The sequence below is a fragment of the Tupaia chinensis genome, unplaced genomic scaffold, assembly GCF_000334495.1.
Source record: "Tupaia chinensis unplaced genomic scaffold, TupChi_1.0 Scaffold000330_1, whole genome shotgun sequence".
NCBI classification, from domain to species: Eukaryota; Metazoa; Chordata; class Mammalia; order Scandentia; family Tupaiidae; genus Tupaia; species Tupaia belangeri.
The window spans coordinates 2,122,079-2,122,563 of NW_006159824.1; positions in this window are offsets into that span (position 1 = coordinate 2,122,079).

Genomic DNA, 485 nt, shown 5'->3' on the forward strand with positions numbered 1-485 from the left:
GCGGGGAGGGGAGGGGGGCAGGGCGGGCAGGGGCGGGACGCGGCGGGGGTCAGGGATACCAGCCGCCTCCGTCTGCCCCTGGTCAGTCATGTGAGATGGATGATCCGCAAGACCCTCCTTCCGTGTCCATGTCGCTTTCGCTTCCCTCGCAGCGGGATCGTCACATGGCCGAGGTGAGGCGGCCAGGGGAGCAGTCACGCCTGCGCCCGGCAGCCCATGGTCTGACTTGGGCAGCTGCCCGCGAACGCCTCCGTCTGCCCCTGGTCAGTCATGTGAGATGGATGATCCGCAAGACCCTCCTTCCGTGTCCATGTCGCTTTCGCTTCCCTCGCAGCGGGATCGTCACATGGCCGAGGTGAGGCGGCCAGGGGAGCAGTCACGCCTGCGCCCGGCAGCCCATGGTCTGACTTGGGCAGCTGCCCGCGAACGCGCCCAGCCCCGGGGCGTGGCCGCCCGAGATGCGGGCCGTGGGCTCGGGCCGCCCT